Here is a 26,424-nt window from a genome sequence, read left to right as displayed (position 1 = left end):
TTAGCCGTTAATATTACAGATACCTGGCCATTTTAGATTAGATTAGTATATTCTAAAGTCCTTTTGGTCCTGAAATTTTTTTGTTAGATTACTAGTTGTATGCCATTGTACCGCGCATGTATCACACACGCTCGTACACTGTAACGGTATTTCTGCTATTTTTGTACATTGTCGTTATCGCTCTACACTCGCACTGATAGCCTGTTCCTTCCTGTATCTGCTTGTATCGATGTTTGAATTTTTGTGACCTTCTTTCACTGAAACTGTTGTTATAAAAGCTTGCTGTCCCTTGAAATAAAATCAGTTGCATTCACGAAAGTGTCTCGGTTACAATAACGTAACTGCTCTCCAGCACATTGGTGACCACCGGAGTGTTCACGCTTTTCAGCTACCTCCTGCTTTTCCCCCCTCAGTGCCATGCCTTCCTGTTTCATGATGCTGCCCTGAGATACTAACACTGGTATCAATGTTATGCCCCTGAAACTACCGCCCTTCACCAGTGGAGAAGCATTTGCTAGCTTGCTGAAGTCCAGTTTCGCATAGCCTAATGGGCGTGACTGTCAAGCACCAAAGCAGATTATGTTTTTGCAGCCATCCTTGGGGATACTTTCCCGGAAATTTTCAATTGGCTGTGTGAGCAACGGGACACCCCCATAACATAGGAAGATCGCATCATATTGTGGAAAATATTAAACTAATAAAGTTAAAGAAAAATACAAATTTTTTATTATGCTCGCATATTTTTTTTCAATGTTAGTGTTTTATATTTTGGTTCAACCTTGTCTGATGATATTCCCTTTTTTGCAGCACGCCCTACTCCCTGTAGGGTTTGAAGAGGAAACTGGAATTGGAGACGAGTAGAGGTACAAGAAGAGGATAGGCAAGATGAAGTTGGCAAAAGAAAAGGTTACTCAAGACCTGTTTTGTTGTTATAACTTCTTCAAATTTAGGAGCAAATGAAACTAGATTATTCTTATCACTGACTGATGTTGTCCCATCATAGTGTAATTGTTTATTTCATATATTGACACAGAGTTTCCATGGATAGTGGTTCACATTCTTGTCCCCAGGAACAGGTGAACAAAAAGTGGCATAGAAAAGTTTTCAGCGGCAGCCAAACTTTTAAGTGTTGTCAATGCCCAAACCCGGTTAACTGTTCATGCAGATAATGAACTACAGGGTTGCGGGGTTCTCCTTAAAGCTTGAAGTTTTTTCTGTCATAAGCCTGGTACTTTCTCTAGATAATATCTTCATTAAACAGAAAGCTCTATCTTGATGTTAACATTTAGAAAATTTGCATTACAAACCAGATAGGGCTTTATCTTGAAAAAGGGCTCATAGTAATAAATATTTTTCTTGATTTATGAAGACAGCATTTCATTCCTGTACCTTACACCATTGTGTTCCCTTCTTTGCCAATAATTGATTTTTTCCTACGTATCATTTTTTTTTTTTCTTTTTTACTTGACCTGAAAACGACTTACCTTTGAATAATACAATGCAATTATTATTATTATTATTATTATTATTATTATTATTATTATTATTATTATCCAAGCTACAACCCTAGTTGGAAAAGCAGGATGCTCTAAGCCTAAGGGCTCCAACAGGGAAAATAGCCCAGTGAGGAAATAAAATAAGGAAATAAATAAATGATGAGAATAAATTAACAATATATCATTCTAAAAACAGTAACAGCGTCAAAACAGATATGTCCTACAGTGAGCCCTCGTTTATCGTGGTAGATAGGTTTCAGACCCGACCGCGATAGGTGAAAATCCGCGTAGTGACACCATATTTACGTATTTATTTAACATGTATATTCAGACTTTTAAAACCTTCCCTTGTACGTAGTACTGTTAACAAACTACCCTTTAATGTACAGAACACTTAATGCATGTACTACAGTACCCTAAACTAAAACAGGCACAAATATTAAAGGCGATTTTATATCATGCGTTTCCTAAACACGCCAAAAAGCACGATAAAAAATGGCAACCAATATTTTGTTTACGTTTATCTCTGATCATAATGAAGAAACAAACGCATTTAGTGTACACATCTGTGTATAGGTTAGTTTTTGCATCGATTATATTGATTATACAGTATGTTGATTTTGTTATTACCAATGTTTTACTTCATTTTTCTTAGAACTTCCAAATAAAATGTTTTTCTTTATGATGCCGCCGTTTCTCCATCTTCGATCGTAATAAACAAACGAAGGCATTTAACGCGCATGATGAAAGTGATAAGTAATGATATTACAGTAAAAGCTTTTAGAAAATATGTTATTACAAATATTATTTACCGTATCTTTATAAAATCATACATACGTAGCAAAGCAGGAAAACAATTTACGAGAGAGAGAGAGAGAGAGAGAGAGAGAGAGTTGTTTTACGTACGTAAATGTAAATTTTAAACCAAAAGATAGCCCCATTTCATATAAAATAGGTTATTACAAATATTTTATTTTATCATATTACAGTAGTCTGTATAATACTGTAAAGTTCAGTACAGTATGTTGTTGTTAGTCATGGCGATGAAATTCTCAGGAAACAAAAACACGGCATTCGATTACAACAGCTAATTCTCTCTCTCTCTCTCTCTCTCTCTCTCTCTCTCTCTCTCTCTCTCTCTCTCTCTCTCTCTCTCTCTCTCTCTCTCTTCGTGTTATACAATACTTACATATAGATGAAAAAACTAAAATTAGTTTTCTTAGTGTCAATTAAATACGAAACGAAAAAATTATGCCGAGTTTACATCCATTTCAATGAAACAAAAACACGGCATTCGATTACAACAGCTCTCTCTCTCTCCTCTCCTCTCTCTCTCTCTCTCTCTCTCTCTCTCTCTCTCTCTCTCTCTTCGTGTTATACAATACTTACATATAGATGAAAAAACTAAAATTAGTTTTCTTAGTGTCAATTAAATACGAAACGAAAAAATTATGCCGAGTTTACATCCATTTCAATCGTTGCTAAAAATACGGCATCCGATTTCATCAGCAAACCACTATTTTTTGGGAAACATCATTTTATTCTAGAAAATTACTACTCTTTAAATAGTTAATTGCACATTAAGAAAGCGTGTACTTTTGTTTTTGAATTTCGGGTGTGTTTTAAAAATCGAGTATTGTTGACTTCTTTTTGTTTTACTTTTGGCTGTGATCACATCAGCTGATGTCTAGCTGCCGCTCTTGAGAACGTACGAATGCACTAACAAAGCATCATTTATACCATTTCTTAACTTATTCAAACCATCTATACAGTTGATATTAAATAAGCACCAATGTGTTATAACCTATCAAAGTTTTTTGTTTATTACATTTAAAACAACACACATACACTCTCTCTCTCTCCCTCTCTCTCTCTCTCTCTCTCTCTCTCTCTCTCTCTCTCTCTCTCTCTCTCTCTCTCTCTCTCTCTCTTTCTCTCTGTGGGCTACTTTTCACTACCTCCCATTCCTTACCTCTCTCTATCTCTCTAACAAATGATATCTTTGTTGCTCCTCAAAGTTTCATTTATATTGAAAATCAATCATGATTCAATTTTACTTACTTTCTCCAATCTCGCACCATCGGTCACATCGCAGTATTTTCGAAATTTCCGGAAAATCCGCGATATATGTATATACATGCGTTATGAAAAAAATCCGCGAAGTGGTGAATCCGCGATGGTCGAACCGCGAAGTAGCGAGGGCTCACTGTATATAATTTATAAACGTCAAAAACAGATATGTCATATATAACAATAAAAAGACTCATGTCAGCCTGGTCAACATAAAAACATTTGCTCCAACTTTGAACTTTTGAAGTTCTACTGATTCAACTACCCGATTAGGAAGATCATTCCACAACTTGGTAACAGCTGGAATGAAACTTCTAGAATACTGTGTAGTATTGAGCCTCATGACGGAGAAGGCCTGGCTATTAGAATTAACTGCCTGCCTATTATTACGAACAGGATAGAATTGTCCAGGGAGATCTGAATGTAAAGGATGGTCAGAGTTATGAAAAATCTTATGCTACATGAATAATGAACTAATTGAATGACGGTGCCAAAGATTAATATCAAGATCAGGAATAAGAAATTTAATAGACCCTAATTTTCTGTCCAACAAATTAAGATGAGAATCAGCAGTTGAACACCAGACAGGAGAACAATACTCAAAACAAGGTAGAATGAAAGAATTAAAACACTTCTTCAGAATAGATTAATCACCGAAAATCTTGTAAGACTTTCTCAATAAGCCAATTTTTTGCAATTGAAGAGGACACAGACTTAATGTGTTTCTCAAAAGTAAATTTGCTGTCGAGAATCACTCCTAAAATTTTAAGAGTCATACAAATTTAAAGAAACATTATCAATACTGAGATCCGGATGTTGAGGAGCCACCGTCCTTGACCTACTTACAATCATACTTTGAGTTTTGTTAGGATTCAACTTCATACCCCATAATTTCCACCATGCACTAATTTTAGCTAAATCTCTATTAAGGGATTCACCAACCCCAGATCTACATTTAGAGGATGGAATTGATGCAAAGAGAGTAGCATCATCTGCATATGCAACAAGCTTGTTTTCTAGGCCAAACCACATGTCATGTGTATATAGTATGAAAAGTAATGGGCCAAGAACACTACCCTCTGGAACACCTGATATCACATTCCTATACTCACTATGGTGCCCATCAACAACAACTCTTTGAGATCTATTACTTAAAAAATCAATAATAATGCTAAGAAACGACCCACCCACTCCCAACTGTTTCAGTTTGAAAACAAGGGCCTCATGATTAACACGGTCAAAGGGAGTACTAAAATCAAGGCCAATCATACGAACTTCCTGACCGCAATCAAGGGATTTCTGTACAGCATTGGAGATTGTAAGAAGGGCATCACATGCTCCAAGGCCTTTACGAAAACCAAATTGCCAACTAGGGAGTAGGTGATTACTTTTAGCAAACCTATTAAGACGTTTTGCCAGAAGACGTTCAAAAACTTTAGATAATATGGGAGTTATGGAAATTGGGCGGTAATTAGTGGGACTTGAGCTACCACAAACACATTTACATAGAGAAATCTGCTGTCTTTATAAAAAACAAAGGAAAAATACCATTTGTGTCTACACCTCCATAAGCATCAAGGTCCATCAACAGAGCTTTAATCTCACGAGATCGAAAAGCTAAACTAGTTAGTATAGCCACAGGAAAACAGGAATGAGGAAGTTCAAGTTTATCATTACTTTGTTTATTGTCAAAAACATCAGCCAAAAGGGTTGCCTTTTCCTTTGGACAGTGAGTGACTGAGCCATCTGGTTTAAGTAAAGGAGGAACTGTTGCATCTACACCAAAGAGTGCAGATTTAAGGGTAGACCACATTTATGTTCCTGAGTTGTATCAGAAAGGGTTTCTTTTATGGTTAAATTGTATTCCTTTTCAGTTGAGGCATAAACTCTCTAAGCAAAAGCTCGAAGCTGAGTATAGTTGTTCCAGGTCAAATCTGATCTGTTACTCTTCCAAAGGTGATAGGCCTCCTGCTTCTCCAAATAAGCACGTCTACAATCATCGTTGAACCACGGTTTGTCCTTCACTCGGTACTTTAGCACACGAGAAGGGATACGCCTATCAATTATGTTGACTAGAGTCTCATTCAAAGGGACAGCAGGATCTACACTACATATAATTGTGACCAATTCAAGCACAAAAGATCATGCAAAATCCCATTCCAATCTGCTTGGGATTTCATATAAATTTTACAAGAGTATGATATATCAGGGACAGGGTGCTCAGTCTTCACTACAAATTAAATCAAGGCATGATCAGATGTCCCGACTGGAAAACCAACCTTACTAGTTAAAACGCTAGGGAAGTCAGTGTATACGAGGTCCAAGCAATTACCAGACCTGTGAGTAGCTTCATTTATGATTTGCTCACAGCCTGATTCAGAGGAAAAGTCTAAAGCTCTTAAGCCATGACGATCAGTAGGAGAGATAGAACTTAACTACTCCCTATGGTGAGCATTAAAATCACCAACAAAGACAAAAGGAGCCTTTCTATCATCTTGTATCTTAGCCATAATGGTAAGAAGACAATCGAAGATAGAATTATCCATGTCTGGATTCCGGTAGATTGAACACAAATAAAAGTTGTTATGCCTGCCACAAACTTTTATTACCTGAATCTCATGACATCCACATTGATAGCAGGACTTATGAGAAGCAGGGTACTCGGTCCTAATATACACCGCCATTCCCCTGGCCCTAGGGATGGCATCACGTTTCAACATTATTGGCTTCTTAAAACCAGTTATAAGGAGCTCAGATGAGTGCCTCATATTAGAAACCAAAGTTTCTGATCACAAAAGAATATCATACTGTCTGGACGCAACCGTAAGGTCTTGGATATTTGCATGAAGACCACGAATATTGCAATACAGAAGACGACATGGACGAAATCTAGGACGTAATGGTCCCAGATTTTGCTCAATGTCTCCAGACAGCATAAGAATTAATAGAAATAAAAAAGAGACATCATACTCAATATATAGATTAACAAGAATTATAACAAAAACAATATGTACAGAATTATATATAAAGTGATTGATGATACCCATAGACTATAGTAAAAAGTTGGGAAAACTGGTCAACATGGAGGAGCCAATACACAATGCAAGACTAAATATCCTCCTGGAAAGCCACTTCAACTGAAGGGAAGACAGTAAGGATGGTTTTGAGAAGAAAAAGAATCAGAAAAAGGAAAAGACAACCTCTTGATGAACCATCAGGCATCCATGGCCCTTTTATTAAGCCTACCCAACACACCATTTCAAAAAACAAGAGGAAGAAAAAAGAAATAAGATAGAGTAGTGTGCCCGAGTGTACCCTCAAGCAAGAGAACTCTAACCCAAAACAGTGGAAGACCATGGTACAGAGGCTATGGCACTACCCAAGACTAGAGAACAATGGTTTAATTTTGGTGTGTCCTTCTCGTAGAAGAGCTGCTTACCATAGCTAAAGAGTCTTTTCTACCTTTACCAAGAGGAAAGATCACTGAACAAATTGCAGTACAGTAATTAACCCCTTGGGTGAAGAAGTGTTAAGTATCTCATTGTTGTCAGGTGTATGAAGAAAGACGAGAATATGTAAAGAATAGGCCAGACTATTCTGTGTAAGTGTAGGTAAAGAAAAAATAAGTCGTGACCAGAGAGAGGTATCCAATGCATTACTCTCTGGCCAGTCAAAGGATCCAATACCTCTCTAATGGTAGTATCTCAACGGGCGGCTGGTGCCCTGGCCAACCTACTACCTACTAAATTACGTTGATAGTTGTGTCTCCTTGCCCAGTATAAATCAAGGGGTGGTGCCCAGTGTTCCGTTCTTTTGGCCTGTTACCTAGATTTTTGGGTATTCCACCGTTTTACCTTTTTGTGCAGTAAACGTTGGAGTGTTGTCGGCATTCGGACACTAGGCAGTTTGGGTGCTACCTCTGGCCACAGTCCGCAAACCACTACATAATTTTTGGTGCCCAGACCCGGAAAACATCAACCTTTAGATATGGCACAGTCAACGACCAAGAGTCGAAAGGCTAAGAGGAGGCTTAGTCAGGATCTGGCGAGCCTCGTCATGATTGTCAGTGACCTGGCAACTCAGGTCAAGTTCCTGACACTTCAAGTGGTGGCGCTAAAGAGCGTTGAGCCATCACCAATGTGCCACATTGCCACTGGGGTCACAACCACAGTGCCACATTGCCACTGGGGTCACAACCACAGGGCCACATTGCCACTGGGGTCACAACTACAGTGACCACCAGTGCTCCTTCTACGTCCCCGGCTTAGCTGAATATCAATGGTCTGGCAATCCCAGTAACTGGAGTAGAGCCAGTGATTGGAGGTCTCAAGCCCCCTCCAGGGTTCTCACTGTTTTGAGGCCTACTGTGCGAGTAAAAATACCGCAGGAAGCTCTGGCTGGTGGACCGTTGAGCTAGGAAGATTTCTAAAGGGGAAAATCCAGGAGGCGTTCTCAGCCATAGGGGGTCCCGAGATCTCATACCCTGACATGAAGGAGCGCCTCCTCGATTGGTGCCAAGAAGCCCGAGAGAGGCGTGATGCGGGTAAGAGGGCCCGGTTCAGCAGTGCCACCTGTGGCGAGGGCGAATTGCTGAAGATTTATGCCGTGGAGTAGTGGGCTGGCCAGGGCACCAGCCTCCCGTTGAGATACTGCCACTTGAGAGTTATGGGGTCCTTTGACTGGCCAGACAGTACTATATTGGATCCTTCTCTCTGGTTACGGTTCTTTCCTCTTGCCTACACAGACACTGAATAGTCTGGCCTATTCTTTACAGATTCTCCTCGGTCCTCATACACCTGACAACACTTGAGATTACCAAACAATTCTTCTTCACCCAAAGGGTTAACTACTGCACTGTAATTGTTCATTGGCTACTTTCCTCTTGGTAAGGGTAGAAGAGACTCTTTAGCTATGGTAAACAGCTCTTCTAGGAGAAGGACACTCCGAAATCAAACTATTGTTCTCTAGTCTTGGGTAGCGCCATAGCCTCTGTACCATGGTCTTCCACTATCTTGGGTTAGAGTTCTCTTGCTTGAGGGTACACTCGGGCACACTATTGTATCTAATTTCTCTTCCTCTTGTTCTGTTAAAGTTTTTATAGTTTATATAGGAAATATTTATTTTAATGTCACTGTTCTTAAGATACAGTGATACCTCTGGATACGAAAGTTTCTGCTTACGAAAAATTCAGGATGCGAAAAGTGATTCGAAGATTTTTATGCCCCAGGATACGGATAAAATTTCAGGATACGAAAACCTTACGAGATCCTAACTCTTCGCCGAGAGTAATTTTAAAAAGCGCGCGCCGCCAGACTTTGAACTTGGGTAGACTCACTTACAGCCTCCCGCTCACCCATTGGTTATCTCCCTACTCAGACGCTAGCTGACGCCATAAGATCTTGCTTTCCTATTGGTCGGCAACTATCCCAGCTTGCCAACACACGGGCGTTCATCTCTCTCTCTCTCTTTTCGTTCCGACCGCGGTATCGTTAACAGACATTGTGTGCTTTCGCTTGTTTGACTTAGTGTTAATATACAGTACATTCGTACGCCACGTGTTATCATTAATAAACATTCGTTACTGTGCACTGTACTGTATTAGTGTTTACTATACATAGACTGTATATAACGTTACGTAGTGTATTATATTACGTATTACTGTAGCCATGGGTCCCAAGAATGTTGCCGAAGGAAAGAAGAAGAAGACGATGCTCTCGATGGAGACGAAACTTGAAATCGTTAAAAAGTACGAGTCTGGCATGCGTTTAAGTGCGATCGCCAAGGAGTATGGCCGGAATCCATCTACGATAGGCACCATCCTGAAGCAGAAGGCGGCCATAAAAGCAGCGACACCTTCTAAGGGCGTCACTATTTTCTCCAACAAGAGAACCCACGTGCATAACGAGATGGAGAGGCTGCTTCTTGTGTGGATCAAGGACAATGAGATCTCAGGAGACACCATCACTGAGATTACAATATGCCAGAAGGCCTCCGCCATTTTCGGTGATCTCGTGCGTGCTCAGGCCGAAGAAGAGTAGGAGAAGGAACATCCCAGCAGGAACCCCCAGAGTTCAAGGCTTCTCGTGGGTGGTTCGAGAAGTTCAAGAAAAGGACTGGCATCCATTCAGTGGTACGGCATGGGGAGGCAGCCAGCTCGGACACGAAGGCCGCCGAAGCCTTTGTTAAAACGTTCGATGACTTGACTCTGCAGGAAGGCTACAGTTCGCAGCAAGTTTTCAATTGCGCCGAAACTGGGCTTTTCTGGAAGAAAATGCCTCGTCGGACGTTCATCACGGCGGAGGAGAAGAGGCTACCCGGACATAAGCCTATGAAGGACAGGCTTACCCTTGCTTTTTGTGCAAACGCCAGTGGGGACTGCAAGATAAAGCCCCTGCTGGTGTACCATTCAGAAAATCCCCGAGCCTTCAAAGCCCACAAAGTCATCAAGGAGAACCTTCCCGTGATGTGGAAGTCGAATGCAAAAGCTTGGGTAACGAGGCAACTGTTCATTGATTGGGTGAATGTCTGCTTCGGTCCGACTGTCCGAAAATATTTGGAAGAAAAGCGCCTCCCTATGAAATGTCTGCTGGTGTTGGACAATGCTCCAGCTCACCCTCCTGGCCTCGAGGAATATCTTCTGGCCGAGTATTCCTTCATAAAGGTCCTGTATCTACCGCTTAACACCACCCCTCTCCTCCAGCCCCTGGACCAGCAAGTTATTTCTAATTTTAAAAAATTGTACACGAAGCATCTCTTCAAGAGATGTTTCGAAGTCACAGAGAGTACAAACCTCACTCTGCGTGAATTTTGGAAAGATCACTTTAACATCGTGATATGCCTCAAACTCATCGATCTCGCTTGGCAGGAAGTTTCGAGGAGTACAGTGAACCCTCGCTACTTCGCGGTTCGACCATCGCGGATTCACCACTTCGCGGGGTTTTCCCATAACCCATATATATATACATATCGCGGATTTTCCGGAAAATTCGAAAATACCGCGAAATCTGAAGACAACCAAATACGATATTTTGTTACCTGTAATTCCATTAAATTAGTAATATCTGCTCTTACTGATTGTTCATTGCATTACATATGATATATAATTCAGCACAGAAAGAAATAAAACACGAAAAGAGAATGTGATCATACGATAATTCAGTACGTAGTAAAATTAAATCGAACATGAAACGCAAATCAGATGCAGTCATACCATATTAGAATGGTGTGTACTGTAATGGATGTGCTTCTTTTCCATGAATCTTTTGTATGTATACGTACGTAGTACAGTACTGCATCCAATAATATTCTTTGTTGCAAAAATCACAATTCGAATACTGTAAGCGTACGAGAGAGAGAGAGAGAGAGAGAGAGAGAGAGAGAGAGAGAGGCGTAAAATAGCGTACGTAAATTTTTATTATTATTGTTATTATTATTATTATTGTTATTATTATTATTATTGTTGTTGTTGTTAATAAAATTATTATTGTTATTATTATTAATCATTATTATTATTATTATTACTGTACAGTATTATTATCATTATTTATTATTATTACGGTATTGTACTTAATCTACGTACGTTCAGTGTGCGCGGGACATCTTCTATGAGTAACCAACGCACCATAGTACTGTATAAGACGGGTTGTGATTGGTTCAAGCGCTGATAGATGACGAATCAAAACTCAAGTTTTGTTATCTAGCCTGTGATTGGTGTTTTGCCCGCATCTTCTACCCGCAGCATCAAAGTTCTCGCGGGGCTGCATCGTTCACTTTCTCTTTCCGCGTATTGCTGAGTAGACGTTCTTAAGTTTGTGAAGTTTAATCTGTGCTGTGTGCGACTGTTTTAAGTTGAACTTTTTGTTGAACTTTCTGTTACAATGCCTCCCAAGCGTTCTGCTTCTAGTAAGGCTGGTAGTGAGCCTAAACGCCACCGAAGGATGATGACGATAGCTGAGAAGGTTACGCTTCTCGACATGTTAAAAGATGGTAGAAGTTACGCGGCCGCCGGCCGCCATTTTGGCATCAACGAATCCACCGTTCGCTACATCAAGAAGGACGAGGCGAACATTAGAAAGACTGCTGCAATCACCTTTAGCAGATCAGCGAAGCGAGTCGTTACAACGCGTAATAAAACGATCGTACGCATGGAAGGTGCTTTAGCTGTGTGGATTGCCGACTGTCGGAAGAAGAACATAGCGTTGGATACGAACACCATCCGAACAAAGGCTTTGAGCTTGTATGAGAATTTTGCGGCAAAGGAACCTCATGACGACGATGGCGACCATGCTGAAGAAGATGATGATGTAGATGATCCTCAACCAGGGACCTCCACTGATTCCCAGCGTCAGAAACAACGTTTTTCCGCCAGCAAAGGATGGTTCGCGAAGTTTCAGAAACGCTTCGCCCTGAAAAGCGTTTCCCTGCATGGGGAGTCTGCTTCCGCTGACACTGCCGCTGCTGAAACTTACGTGAACCAGACTTTCAAGAACATTATCGCTGAAGGTGGATACAAGCCGGAACAAGTGTTTAATATGGATGAAACCGGCTTGTTTTGGAAGAGAATGCCGTCGCGAACTTTCCTGTTCAAAGAGGAAGCCAAAGCCTCTGGCTTTAAGGCATTCAAGGATCGCGTTACCCTCGTGATGTGTGGCAATGCTGCTGGATTTTTGTTAAAGCCGGGGCTTATTTATAAGTCGAAAAATCCTCGCGCTTTGAAAAATAAAAATAAGAATCTCCTTCCCGTGTACTGGATGCATAATCAAAAAGCATGGATTACGAAGATGCTGACCTCCAACTGGTTCCACCAGTGTTTCATCCCGCAAGTCCATGAATATCTCTTAGAGAAGGGCTTGCCATTCAAGATCCTTCTCCTTATGGATAACGCTGGTGGACACGCAACTGACCTGTCGCGTGAGGGCGTTCAGGTTGAGTTCCTGCCACCCAACACCACGTCATTAATTCAACCGATGGACCAGGGGGTTATCAGGGCGTTCAAGGCCCTCTACACGAAGAATACCTTGGCGGACCTCGTTGCGTGTGTGGATGCTGCCCAAGATGACGAGGATGAAGATTTCAACTTGAAGGCGTACTGGCGGCAGTACACCATAGCCACGTGCCTGCAGAATATTCAAAAGGCACTTCAAGAGATGAAACCTGCAACCGTGAATGCGAGCTGGAAGAAGTTGTGGCCCGAGATTGTTTACGACGACAAGGGATTTACTCCGTCGGAAATCCAACACTCTGCAATACGGAAATCTGTGCAGTTGGCTGCCATAATTGGGGGTGACGGGTTTGGCGACATGACGACTGAAGACGTCGACGAGTTGTTGGACTGCCATTCCCAGCCCCTAACTGACGCAGACCTCGAAGACCTGACGAAATCGGCAAGTGAGGAAGAGAGTGAGGGTGCCCAGGAAGAGACCCAAGAAAATGTCGAAGAAACGGGCTTAACATTAGAACGGCTTGCCAAGTTCTGCAACCATATGAAGGAGGCGAAAGAAATGTTACAAGAGTGGGACGAGGATATGGTTCGCTCGATGCAATTCTCAAATAAGGTCGATGACATCATGACTCCCTACAGGATGCTCTTGGATCGAAAAAAGAAGCAGCGGCAACAACTTCCGATCACAATGTTCTTCCAGCCTCGCAAAAAAGAGCCAGTTCCTCCTGCTAGTACGCCTTCGGAAGAAATTGAAGAAGTTGAAGAGGTGTCCCAGGAAAAGGCACCTCCGTCTGAAGAGACGTAAAATACTATCATTGACTGCACAGTAGAACACATCATCAGCTTCATCATCATCATTTCTACTGTGCAGCAAATTCATCGCCATCGTCATTCAAGTTTTTCTTGAACTTCTTTCGTGGTGAGTACAGTAACAATCTTTATTTTTTACTTTAACCTGTTTTATAGTTTAGTAATGTACGTACTGTATGCATTAAGTTAAAGGGAAGGTTTTAAAAGTCTACATGTTGTAACCTATCATATTTTTTTTGTTTAAAATTTACATTCGTACGTAAAACAATCTCTCTCTCTCTCTCTCTCTCTATCTCTCTCTCTCTCTCTCTCTCTCTCTCTCTCTCTCTTTCTCTCTCTCTCTCTCTCTCTCTCTCTCTCTCTCTCTCTCTCTTTCTCTCTCTCTCTCAAATTGTTTTCCTGCTTTGCTACGTACAAGTACTGTATAATTTATATTTGTAAGGTAACATATTTTGTAAATGCTTTTACTGTAAATACTGTATGTACTGTATCATTATTTATCACTATCATCATGCGCGTTAAATGCCTTGTTTGTTCTGAGCGTGGTTGTTTACTGAGCGTACACGCCGTCGTTTCAGGCGGCGTCATAAAGAAAAAGATTTCATTTGGAAGTCCTAAGAAAAATACGTAAACTAAAACATTGGTAATAAAAAAATCAACATACAGTACTGTATAATCAATATAATCGATGCAAAAACTAACCTATATATATGTACTGTACACTAAATGAGTTTGTTTCTTCATTATGATCAGAGATGAACGTAAACAAAACATTGGTTGCCATTTTTTATCATGCTTTTTAGGTGTTTAGGAAACACATGATATAAAATCGCCTTTAATATTTGTGCCTGTTTTAGTTTAGGGTGCTGTAGTACATGCATTAAGTGTTCTGTACATTAAAGGGTGGTTTGTTAACAGTACTACGTATAAGGGAAGGTTTTAAAAGTCCGAATATACATGTTAAATAAATAGGTAAATATGCTGTCACTACTTCGCGGATTTTCACCTATCGCGCCCGCGTCTGGAACCTATCTACCGCGATAAACGAGGGTTCACTGTACCCTAAACTCATCTTGGAGGAAGCTGTGGCCTGATGATGTCTCTGCACGAGACTTCGAGTGGTTCGGGAAGCCTGGAGGCGAAGCCGAGATCGTTGACGATCCTGAACCAATTCAGCAGTCTGAGGTGGCTGACATCGTACATCTTGGTACGTCCATGGGGCTGGAAGTTAGCGCGGAGGATATAGATGAACTTATCGAGGAGCACCACGAGGAGTTGACGACGGACGACCTGAAGGAGTTGGAGACGATGCAAGTGAGTGATGTTCAAGAGCAGTTCTCTAGCGGTGATGAGGAGGATGTTGCACCTTTGAAAACGGCAGACATCAAGGAAATTCTTGCATGTTTCCATAAAATGGCAGACTACGTCGAAAAGGAACATCCAGAAAAAGTTTATACCAACCGTGCGCTTCAACACTGCAATGACGTTTGCCTAACGCATTTTAGAAATGTGTTGAAAAGTAGGCAGAAACAAGCTTCAATGGATAGTTTCTTATTAAAGAGGCCAGCGGTATTACTAGGCCAAGACGAAGGTGAAAGTGAAGAAAAGAAACAGAAAAGAGGAAGGGATGAAGAATTAGAAGGTGAAAGTAAAGAAAAGAAACAGAAAAAAGAAAGTGATGAAGAAGTAGAAGGTGAAAGTAAAGAAAAGAAACAGAAAAAAGAAAGTGATGAAGAAGTAGAAGAGATTTAGAAAATATGAAAAACGTAAAGTTATAAAAAAGCAAAAAAAAAAAAAAATTCAATTTTAAGTTTTATGTTACCGTTAAGTGTTAAGTAATTTTTTCTTTCATTTTATAGTTTTCCATACGTAATGTTAAGTGTTAATTATTTCTGCCATTTTTTTATTTCGTAAAGTTTAAGTGTTAATGTGTTAAGTGTGTAAATTACTGTACGTAGTCTGTCACTTGTTACGTTTTCTGCCTTATGCCATCCTCCTCTGCCGCGACTTCGCTATCGAACATCATCTCAATCAAAAGGTAAGTTTCAACTTTTTTGTTACACTAATTAACTGTAACCTTTTTTTCAGAGTGTACAGGTATCAATCCTTAATTTAGGTGTACGTACAGGTAACAATACACCTTCACTGATCTAAATGCTTTACGTACATACAGTACCGTAACTTTTATACAGTAGTAAAGAAAACGGACCGTTTTCTTTGGGCTTGGGGGGGATAACTTGGCTATAACTACATTATTGAATAATCTCATAGTGGTTTCTGGAATGGATTAGGCTGTTTTTAACGGTTGTGTTAATTATTGAATGATAGAAATGGCTGCATTGCATGTTTATTACTACAGTTTAGCGTGTTTATGAAAGAAAAGGTGACTTTTTGTAAGGCTTGGAACGGATTAGGCTATTTACATGTAAAACGCGACTCAGGATACGAAAATATCAGGATACGAAACCGCATCTTGAACGGATTACTTTCGTATCCTGAGGCATCACTGTATTTTATTTTTCCTTGTTTCCTTTCCTCACTGGGCTACTTTCCCTGTTGGGGCCCTTGGGCTTATAGCATCCTGCTTTTCCATCTAGGGTTGTAGCTTATCATTTAATAATGATAATATAGGTCGGCCTATCCTCGCCGTAGTTTGGACCATAGAGAGCTGAGGCGAAAGCTCCTCAGAACTGTTCCAAGCAGACCTGCATGTTGGTTGGAACAGTCTCTTGCCACCATTAATGTCTCCGCTGGCCTTCAGGCCACTTGGCAGGATGTTCTACACCTGTTGAGTGTTCTCGACGAGGCATCCTGTCAGCGAAACCAGAAGGCAGAGGATTTGGGCATCAGTCGTGTGGGACAGTCATGGAACGGCTCGTATGCCGACAGGGTTGCCATCGCTGCCCCCAGCCTTTCACCTGGATCTGACTGAGTGTATCCGCACACTCCTCCTCGACCTGTCCCCAAACCGGCACCTGTGGAAGTGTGCCTGCCACCATCGCGCACCCCGGATAGGTCTCCTCAATGCCAGAGAAGGTACTGTGCATGGTGCCAGAAATAATGCACCTTATGGACTAGTGTCGCAGACACCTCAACATGTGTCTACGCTGTGGTTCGTCCAACCATCATGTCGCACAGTGTGGACGACAGGCACCGCCTATAAGCAAATCACCTGTCCAGAAGACAGCTAAAGCCCGTATCCCTGGGAGGGAGACCATCTCTGTCCAGACTCCTTCAAGGTGGAGAGCAGTACCGGTGAGTGCTACTCCGACCCCGTCATCCTATTCTGGATCAACCAGTAGCCGGGAGAGCCAAAGTGGAAGCCAGTCCAGTACTTCTTCTTGGACTGTGGAGAAGAAGAGCAAGAGCAAGAGAGCAAAGCCCAGGAAATGCCCAGGAAGTCATCAAGAACTGAGGAGTATCATAGGGCTTTAAACACCAGGCCTTCGATGCAGATGGGGCTACATCGAAGGAGGGTGTGAGTGCTAGGGTGTGTGCTCCTAGTATTCCGGTGGCAGCCTCGGGGTTACCCTTCAACCTGGAAAGGTCATTGTACCTGCAATGGCTATTTCAGGATTGGTCAGTGATAACCTGCCCTCAACACTGTCCAAAGCTTCTCCAACTGACTCTTTTCCTGGGAGGAAGCAGGAACTGAGGCTGTATTGAAAACCCGTCGTAGGGTTAACCTGGCGCAGTTGGCTCCTGTACCACTCATGGTTGTCCCAGTGACCATGTCTGATTTTCCATCGGGAGCTTTGGATGCTCATTGACTCCAGAGCTAAGGTCAACCTCCTGTCAACGAGAGTGGTACAGGATTACCAGCTGCAGATGGTACTCAACACCATTGGTCTGAAGGGTTTAGGGCAAGCAGGACCTAAGACCTCAGGTACTGTACTGTTGACCCCTATACTGCATGGAATGACATTTGCCCCTGAGTGTGTTCCATGTAGTGCCTTCAGGGACTATGTCAAGGAAAGCTACAGCAATCCCTGGCATCCTTGAATTGAAAGATGGAAAAGCCTCAGTTTTAATCAAGGGTTCATCTGAAGAAACTGCCAAGATCAAGAAGGGCAATCTCTTGGGGAAGGTGTTCACCATGGCAATGGTGGATGCTCCTCTATCCTGCCTGATAGCACAGGAGTGTGACCTGACTCCTGAACCGAGCGTGTTGGAAGAGATAGACAATCTGTCTATCTCCAACGAACTGGACTCTTCTCAGAAAGACCAGTTTTGTCAAATGCTTCGTCATCTTCCGGTCATCAGTACTGGTGATGATGATGTGGAAGAGTGCTAAGCACATCAATACGCATCCACCTGTATGACGAGACGCCCATTTATCAGAGGGTTCGACGGTTTGCCAAACCCGTTGCTGACGCCTTCGAGGAACAGTACAAGGAGTTGCACGAACTGGGTGTTATTGAACCCAGCATTTCTCCTTGGTCTTCACCCGTTGTTGCAGTCTGTAAAAAGGACAATATTATGCGGTTGTGTGTGGACTGCCGTAGACTGAATAAGGTGACTGTCTCTCATATATTTGGACTTCAATAAGTCAAATACTTTACAACCCTTGACCTGGTACGTGGATACTACCAGTTACCGTTGGCAGAGGACGATAAAGATTACATGGCTTTCTCTGCCGCCTTTGGCCACTGGCAGTTCAGACGCTTATCGTTTGGTCTGAAAAATGCACCTGCAGTGTTCCTGTGAGAAATGCAGAGTATTCTCCAAGAGTTCCCAAAAGCCAAGGTGGTTGTCTACATTGATGACATCTTGATACTTGGGCCTTTATTTAGGAACATCTGAAACTGGTAGAAAAAGTTTTGGCTACTCTCCAGAAGCATGGACTCGGGATAAAACTCAGGAATTGCTCTTGGGTTCAAGCCGAGGTCCAGTATCTTGGTCATCTGGTTGGACGTTCTGGTATGCGAAAGCTACCAGAATACATCGAGAAAGTGGAGGACTTCCCTAAACCGACTACTGTGTGTGAGCTACGGGGATTCCTGGGACTGGTAAACTTCCAACGGAAATTTATCCCCTTGTCCTCACAGTTTATCCCCATGTGCTCACAGATAGCCAAACCATTTTCTGCGAAGACTGGAGGACGAAAATCCCAAGGGACTAGGAACCTGAAATGGGCTGCAGAAATGGACAGTGCCTTTGTGCGCTTGAAGGAACTGATCAAGGAGGATATTATGTTGTCATACCCTGACTACTCCACTGATGCTAAACCCTTGGAGCTGTTTGTTGACGCTTTGGGTGAGGGTGCTGGTGCTTGTCTGTGCCAGGAGTCCTTGGAGCATCCAGGGGAGCGTTGGGTGATAGCGTACGACTCCATGACTTAACTTGACTGCGAGACCCGTTACTCTACCATTGAGCGTGAGTTGGCTGCTCTGCGATGGGGGGTGAAGACCTTCAGGGCCTTCTTCCGTGGCCAGTTCTTCATGATTCATTCTGATCACCATCCCCTGATATACCTTCATGACATGAAGATGGTGGACAGTCGTCTAGCACGGACATTGGGGGACCTGTCCGAGTTTAACTTTATTGTTAACTACTGTCCAGGTGATTAGAATGCCTCAGCTGACTGGTTATCCCGCTGGCCCACATTAACTGACTGTCTGTTTGCTACTGAACCCAGCAAGTTGCTAGTCGTGAGACAATGTTGAGTGGACCAAAGATCTAGTGGGGAGGAATGTGGAAAATATTAAACTAATAAAGTTAAAGGAAAATACAAATTTTTTATTATGCTTACATATTTTTTTTTGAATGTTAGTGTTTTATCTTTTGGTCCTTCAATCTTGTCTGATGATATTCCCTTTTTTGCAGCACGCCCTACTCCCTGTAGGGTTTGAAGAGGAAACTGGAATTGGAGACGAGTAGAGGGAAAAGAAAAGGATAGGCAAGATGAAGTTGGCAAAAGAAAAAATTACTCAAGACCTGTTTTGTTGTTATAACTTTTTCAAATTTAGGAGCAAATGAAACTAGATTATTCTTATCGCTGACTGATGTTGTCCCATCATAGTGTAATTGTTTTTTTCATATATTGACATAGAGTTTCCATGGATAGTGGTTCACATACTTTTCCCCAGAAACATGTGAACATAAAGTTTACAGCGGCAGCCAAACTTTTAAGTGTTGTCAATGCCCAAACCTGGTTGACTGTTCATGCATATAATGAACCACAGTGTTGCGGGGTTCTCCTTTAAGCTTGAAGTTTTTCGCTGTCATAAGCCTGGAACTTTCTCTAGATAATATCTGCATTAAACAGAAAGGCTCTGTCTTGATGTTATCAATTAGAAAATTTGCATCACAAACCAGATAGGGCTTTATCCTGAAAAAGGGCTCATAGTAATAAATGTTTTTCTTGATTTATGAAGACAGCATTTTATTCCTGTACCTTACACCATTGTGTTCCCTTCTCTGCCAATATTTGTTTTTTTTTTCCTTAGTATCATTGTTTTTTTTTTATGTACTTGATCTGAAAACGGCTTAGCTTTGAATAATACAACGCAATTACGTTTATAGTTGTCCCCTTGCCCAGTATAAATCAAGGGGTGGGGCCCAGTGCTCCGTTCTTTTGACCTGTTACCTAGATTTTTGGGTATTCCACTGTTTTACCTTTTTGTGTAGTGAACGTTGGAGTGTGGTCGGCATTCGGTCACTAGGCAGTTTGGGTGTTACCTCTGGCCACAGTCTGCTAACCACTATAATAACTCCTGGAGAAGTACTTGCCATCACCGTCTGCCCGCATAGCGAAACTTTTTCAGCTCTCCTAACAACTGTTGGGGTACCGAAAGGCTTCCCTCGCCCTCAGGGAAATGACCAGTACTGCTTGCTTGCAACCCGCCGCAGAAGGCTCTCCTTGTGAAGTGAATCTACTTTGTGCCCTTCGGGTACAGCTACCACCTAAACCTGTACATGCTGCCATCCCCGATGTCAATATTTTGCCCATGAAGGACCTGATGACCAAAGTCAACACCCTTATGGACACCCACTTCACCACCTTCCAGACCCCCATCAACGCCTGCACTCTTGGCGAAGTAGACAAATATTCAACATCAGCCTGAGCTGACATAAATGTGGTAGAACACAGACGCCCACCCTGTGACGTGTCGGAGCGGTGAGAAGGCCGCCCAACACCCACATATACCACCCCTCACTTAGACCCCAACCACCTACCTCTCCAGCCACTTACCAACGTCCATCGGCCGCAGTTATGCTACTATCACTCCAAATTCAGGGCTACTGCGAAGAAATGTGCAAATGGTTGTCAGAGGCCAAAAAACTTGTAAGTAGGCCATTGCTTGCTGCTGTGGCCTCCCCTGTCACCAATCTTTTCCTTATACATGACGCAGGTACAAGCTTGCAATTTTTGGTAGACACGGGTGCTTGCCGTTCTCTTCAGCCAAGGCTATTCTCTAGGACATGATGTAGTATGTCTAAATTTGCCAACATCTGCCTGGTAGCTGCCAACGGATCTGCTATACCAACCCACGGTTATGAAACCCTCACATTATTGTTTGGAAGCGCTGAACACATTTGGAAGTTTCCTTTTGCTGATGTCACATTGCCAATCCTAGGTGTGGATTTCCTCTCACACTTACACCTGGTCGATGTAGGTCACCGACGGTTAGTCAACTCGGATTCGTACTCCTCAACGCCTCTCAAGCCCATCCCCTCTGACCTCACTCTCCACATCGGCGCATCCACGGATGCCTACGCCCACCTCCTCACATCGTACCCTGAAGTCTTCTGCCCAGAACCTCATCAAACGCCCCTGGTTCCCGCAAAACACGGTATTTATCACCCTATCAAGACTACAGGCCCTCAGTGTTTGCCAGATTCAGACGTCTAGCACCAGACGTTCTCCAAAATGGAAGAAATGGCTGTTTGCAAAAAGGCCTCAAGCCCATGGTTGTCACCCTTACACATTATCCTGAAGAAAGATGGCTCTCTGCATCTGTGTGGGGATTACAAGTGCCTGAATTTGCAGACAGAACCGGATCACTACCCCCTTCCAAACATCGCCGACACAACCTACTTACACGAGCACAGGTTTTCTCTACTCTCAACCTCCTGAAGGGATATTATCAGGTGCTCATGAACCCAGAAGACATCCCCAAGACCACCATCCCCACCCCCTCCAGTACATTCACCTTCAATTACTAATGTTTTGGCCTTCGTAATGCTGGGTCCACTTTTAAACATCTTGTGGAAGGCATCTTAAGGCATCTATGTACAGTATATTACATGGACGACATACTTATGTTCTCCTCCAAAGAGGAACACTTCCGTCACGAACGCATCGTGCTCGTCCACCTACAACAGAATGGCCTCGTAGTCCTCTATGACAAGTGTACCTTTGGCGCCAACGAAGTATCGTTCTCAGTGCACGGCATTACTCCAAGTAGTCCACTCTCTCCCTGAGAAGGTAGCAGCCGTTCAGAACTTCCCCATGCCCTTGACCATCAAAGCACTTCAAGAATTCTTGGTCGTGATCAACTATTATCACAGTTTCCTGCCAGCCATCGCCGCCACATTTGCCCCCCTCTATGCTTCCCTCAAGGGCAAGCCGCCGAAAGACCTGAAGTTTGGTCCCCTTCCATAACGCAACACAATGAATGCCCTAACAACTGCTGCTGCTGTCACTTTTCCCATGCCACATGCACCTCTCCCGATTCCAGTGATGTCTTTACTGGGGCAGTCTTCGAGCAGGTGGTCAATGGCTTGCCCTGCCCATTGGCCTTTTTCAGTAAAAAACTGTCCAAGGCGAAATCTGGCTACTCTGCCGTTGACCACGAATTGCTGGCGGTGCACTTGGCTGTTTGTCACTTTTGCCACTTTATGGAAGTTACGCCCTTGATCATTTGCGCGGACCACAGGCCTCTGGTGCACCACCTTCACTTGACAGTCCGATGCGTGGTCCACCCATGAACACCGACATCTCTCCACCGTAGGTGAATACAATTGTACCCTTCTGCATGTGCCTGGGAAAATTAATCCTGTTGCCAATGCCATGTCAAGAAACACATTGGTCGACATTCACTTGGGATTGGATTACAACGCCTTAACAGAAGCCCAGTGAAACGATCCAGAGTACCAAGCATGCAGAACATCCTGCACCTCCCTCCATTGAAAGGATGTCCCTCTTTACGACTCCGTCACCCTCCTCTGTGACGTCAGTACTGGTAGAACTAGAATATGGATACCTTCTCCCATGCGTCGACTGGTGTTTGATTTCACTCATGGCCTTTCACATCCCTTGTGCTGTTCTACTGCACAGCTACTGAAGACAAAGTTCATTTGGCAAATCATTATTAGGGGTGCTAAGGATTGGGTCAATTCCTGTACTTCATGCTAAACTTCAAATGTAAATCGACACACAGATTCAGGAGTGGGCATCTTTCCACAACCTCAGCGGCACTTTGCCCACATTCACATGGGCCCTTTCCTCGTTATCCGTTGTACGCCGAAAGCATTTCTCCTCAACCTGCTTAGCAGAGAAGACTGGGTCTCCATTGATCACCTAAAACCTTTATATTTCCTGCCAGATGACTCGCCTCTTGAGAGCGGGGCGCCCTATTTCACATGTATGTTTTTTTAAAGGGGGAAAGCCATGTACCACACGTGTATCACTCACGCATGTACACTGTAACAGTATTTGTTATTTTTGTATGTTGTCGTTTTTGCTCTCCCCTTGCACTGATAGCCTGTTCATTCCTGTATCTGCATGTATCGATCTGTTTGAATTTTTCTGACCTTTCACTGAAACTGTTGTTATAAAAGCTTGCTCTTGTAATAAAATCAGTTGCATTCATGAAGGTCTTTCAGTTACAACCTAACTGCTCTCCTGCTGACCATTGCAGAAATACTACCACTAAAGAGTTATGGTGTCCTTTGACTGACCAGACAGTACTTCATTGGATCCTTCTCTCTAGTTACAGTTCACTTTCCCTTTGCCTACACATACACTTAATGGTCTAGCCTATTCTTTACAGATTCTCCTTTGTCCTCATACACCTTACAACACTGAGATTGAGATTACCAAACATTTCTTCTTCACCCAAGGGGTTATCTACTGCACTGTAATTGTTTAGTGGTTACTTTCCTATTGGTAAGGGTAAAAGAGACTCTTTAGCTTTATTAAGCATCTCTTCTAGGAGAAGGACATTCCAATATCAAACCATTGTTCTCTAGTCTTGGGTAGTGCCATAGCCTCTGTACCATGGTCTTCCACTGACTTGGGTTAGAGTTCTCTTGCTTGAGGGTTCACTTGAGCACAATATTCTATATAATTTCTTTCTTCTTGTTTTGTTAAAGTTTTTATAGTTTATATAGGAAATATTTATTTTAATGTTACTGTACTGAAAATATTTTATTTTTCCTTGTTTCCAGCCTCGCCATTGTAGCTCTCCTTTTCGGAGTATTCTTCTCGTCCTGATTCTACTGGTTCCCAACTTTTGTCTGGTTCTTCAGACTCGCCTGCTCGTCATCGAACCCTGGTTCGTGACACACTGTCGAGGTCTTGTTCGCGAACCTCCCTCCAGATCATTATTCAGCTGTTTCGACCTATTGCAGCTCATTTTTCTCCAGTCTCGCTGATCGCTGATCACCAGGGCATCAATAGCAATCATCAACTTGCTGATCGTCAGTTTGCAGATCTCCTGTCAATCGCCGATTGCTAGCTCGCCAACTGTCGATTGCCAGCTCGCCGATTGCTAGCTCGTTTTTCACCGATGGCTAATCATCAGCTTGCTGATTGCTAGCTCCTCTTTCTCCAATCATTGACCTCAAGTCTCGCCGATCGCTAGCTCTCCGATTGCCACCTCACTGATAGCTAGCTCACGGACCACTAATCGATCGTTACCGCGCTGATTGCTAACTCTTCTTTCACCGATAGTCAATCAACAGCCTGCTGATCGCTAGCTCGCTGATTGTTATATTGCCAATCGCCGATTGCTAGCTCATCTTCCTCTAGTCTCGACGATCATTGATCCCAAGCTTACCGATAGCCAATCATCAGCTTGCTGATCACTAGCTTGCTGATTGCCAATCACCGATCATTAGCTCAACACTCCAATCGTCGAACCTTACTCTAACCATCCGTTTGTCGATCGTCTGCACTCGGATCGTCCTCTCAGAGCTCTGGGTGCTGATCGGCAATCTATGGTTCACCGATCACCAACTAGTTAATCGTCGAACCATACTGCTGTTCCTCAGCTTATCCGATCATCAGCCACTTCCCGTATTGTATGACACTCCTATTGTCAGCACATTGATCGCCAGCCTACCTTGCCAGCTCAACGGTGGCCAGCCTACCTTGCCAGCTCAACGATCGCTGATCGCCCTGCCTATCGCTGATTGTCTGCTTGTACTTCTGCCAATCATCGATCTCCAGCTCACCGATCTCTTATCGCCAATAGGCATTTCGCAGATCAACTTTCGCCTGTGACCTCAGACTCTCCTCGGTCTTGGCGTTCACCAGCCTTACGGCCCTCTTCAGACTAACTCTCCTCGCCACCTGCTCACCAACAAACTCCGATTCATAACTCTCTAGGTAGTTCCAACCACCTGGTCGCTCATCCTTCAATGACCCGTCAGCGCATGGCCGTTCACCATTCAACAATGGTTACCTGCTCGTGGATTCATCTAGCGAGTCGCCATTCACCTGCAGCTTTTCGATCGCCAACTCACTGATCTTCGAGTCAATACACTGATCAATGGCAGATCACCGCTCCCCAACTGATCAGGCAGCCATCGTCTGCTCGTCAGTCACCATCTCTGGCTCACAGATTGCCAATTCCCCAATCACCAACATCTCATTTGCTGCTCTCTGTCCGCCATCACGCCAATCCAATAAACGATCGTCAGGCAATCGGTAGTCCCCATTAGCTGCTTGTCGACAGGTGACTACTCGCGAACACTCCAACTGCATGGTGGCCACGATAACCAGCACTTGACCATCGTCAACGTTCGCTAGAATGATACTGTTCTAAGAAACAGCATTACCCCTGGCAAGGCGTCTAAGGTAAGGTCAAGCGTTGCCTTACCCACTTCATCAGTTAAGGCTGAGTTCTCTCCCTCCACGGGTCAAGACCCCAGCGTCAATGAGCTCTTATGCGAAGGGATCCACAAAGGAGCTGGCCCTTTTGGCCAATGTCCACACCATGTTGGAGAAGGTTGGATAAGCGGTAAGACCACACATCTCATGTGCGCGCTGGACCTAAGGACGCATACTACCAGATCCCAAGCCATCCATCTTCAAGGAAGTATCAGAGATTCAGTCTAGACAACAGGAAATAACAGTTCAAGGCACTGTGCTTCGGTCTTTCTATAGTACCACAATCTTCACCAGAGTGTATGCCCTAGTTTCATCCTGGGCTCACAGGATCGACATCCGTGTCTTCCATTAACTGGATGACTGGCTGATCCTAGCAGACTCTGTGGCAACCAGTCTTCAGCACCGAGACAAACTTCTGAGGTTTTGCCAAGATCTGGTAATTATGGTAAACCTTGAGAAGTCTTCCCTGCTTCCCACTTAGAAGACTGGTATACCTAGGAAGGATTTTAAACACCAATCTCCACAAGACCTTCCCATCAAAAGACAGTGTAACGAGACTGAAAAGGTCGCAAGGCCTTTTTTCAAGACGAGAAGAACTCCTAGCCCAGAAGTGGCTATGTCTCCTCGGACACTAATCATCCCTGGCCCGTCTAGTTCCAAACGGCCGCCTCAGGATTCAATCTCTCCAGTGGCGGATTAAATCCAATTGGAATCAGGCCTCCGATTCCCCAAGCATTCTGATCCCCATGGGACCAGAGGAACGGATGGAACCTCGAGTGGTGAATGGCAGACGAGCATCTGCGGAGGGAAGTAGATCTTCTTGTGCTCACCCCGGACTTGATTCTGATTTTAGACACATCAAAAGAAGGGTGGAGGACCAACATGCTACACCACACGACCTCAGGGCTCTGGCCAGAGTCCGAAATGTACCGTACATAAATTTCCTAACCCTTATACTCCGTGAGGCCACAGTCGTGGCTTTACCGGTATACCCTGTGAGGCCACGATCAGGGCTCGCTAATCCTATGTTCAAATTCCCCGCTCTC

The 26,424-nt window shown here is 43.3% G+C and overlaps 1 protein-coding gene across 2 annotated transcripts in view; it reads left to right on the top strand.

Moving 5' to 3' along the window:
• The window catches only part of LOC137615276 (gamma-tubulin complex component 4-like), an 818,550-nt gene that overhangs the window by 713,311 nt on the left and 78,815 nt on the right, over positions 1-26,424 (top strand). The window lies entirely within an intron of this gene.

This window comes from Palaemon carinicauda, chromosome 21, assembly GCF_036898095.1.
Source record: "Palaemon carinicauda isolate YSFRI2023 chromosome 21, ASM3689809v2, whole genome shotgun sequence".
In the NCBI taxonomy this organism is placed as follows: Eukaryota; Metazoa; Arthropoda; class Malacostraca; order Decapoda; family Palaemonidae; genus Palaemon; species Palaemon carinicauda.
Note: the sequence above shows the minus strand (reverse complement) of the source record. Positions and strands in the feature narration are given on the sequence as shown.